General features: G+C 35.7%; 1 pseudogene; it reads left to right on the top strand.

Moving 5' to 3' along the window:
• The window catches only part of LOC102868660, a 13,785-nt pseudogene extending 13,048 nt beyond the window's left edge, over positions 1-737 (top strand).
• Positions 738-1,140: the final 403 nt, after the last annotated feature.

Raw genomic sequence — 1,140 nt, 5'->3', positions numbered from 1 at the left:
CTTGGTTCCATGTTTGATTGCTGATTTCAAAAGTTGGTAGAAATCATCCATTTCCTCCTCTTTAGCTGTGTTATTGTCACATATATTAAGTGATAGTGATATTCACCAGACTTTCTTGTATGTGTATGGATATTATCCTGTGGCTCACAAGATTATATTTAAAGATGAATGACCTTTTTAACTATGAAAGAGATCCGATGTTTCCTCACCTTTTTCTCTCTGGCATGGTAGATCATATTATTGTCTGATTCAAAATGCCCCATGATAATCCATCTCATTTTGATAATACCTAATATGTCAAGATTTATGTCAATATTTCTTTCTTGACTATGTCTAGTTTTCCTACAGTCATGCTTACACATTTGCCATTCCAATTGGTATATGCTAACAACTATTCCTCCTCCTTTTTGTATTTATAAATTTGAAGGCTCAGCCTCAGATGCCATATCTGTTAATCCACTCTAAGTATACTCTAATGCACCTTGTGTTTTCAAAGGTCTGTTATTTTGGAAGTGGATGCCAAATCCTTTTTCCTAGTCTGTCTTAATTTGGATACTCAGCTTTAGAACAATATCTGACAGACATGCAATTTACTGAAAGGAACAGATGAAAGTATAGAGATACAAAATAAAGCAAGTAAAAAGGAGAACAGCTCTGTTTTTGCAGTTCAGGAAGAGTTCTTAGTAGGTGCTACTAGCACTGGTCTGACTCAGGGCCTCACCATTTCTCAAGGGTGATTTAAGGACTATGCTTATATTGGTAACTTAGAGGTCCAGACACACATATTCTTTTGGGGAATCCATTCTTTTCTCTTCACAAGAGTCCTTAGAGTTACTTTCATGAAAAATAGAAGTTGGAATATACATGAGAAAGTACAATCAGAATACTAATCTAGTTGAAGGCAAAGATAGTCAAGCTCCCCATCATATATATTGGAGATGTTGTTAAAAGAAACTATTACTTGGGAATAGACATCCTGCTTGGAAAAGTTGAGGGCAGCAAGGGAGATGAAGACCTTCAATAAGAAGGATTAAACAACACATGTGGCAAGGGACACATAGGTGTGGAGCATGATAAGAATAGTGTGAGATAGGATAGGTTTCAGTTCTGTTGTTAATAAAGTCATGTTAAGTCATACTT

The sequence above is a fragment of the Elephantulus edwardii genome, unplaced genomic scaffold (assembly GCF_000299155.1).
Source record: "Elephantulus edwardii isolate Elephantulus edwardi_28Jun2011 unplaced genomic scaffold, EleEdw1.0 scaffold00071, whole genome shotgun sequence".
Taxonomy (NCBI): Eukaryota; Metazoa; Chordata; class Mammalia; order Macroscelidea; family Macroscelididae; genus Elephantulus; species Elephantulus edwardii.
The sequence above is the reverse complement of the archived record's forward strand: the minus strand, read 5'-3'. Positions and strand labels throughout refer to the sequence as shown.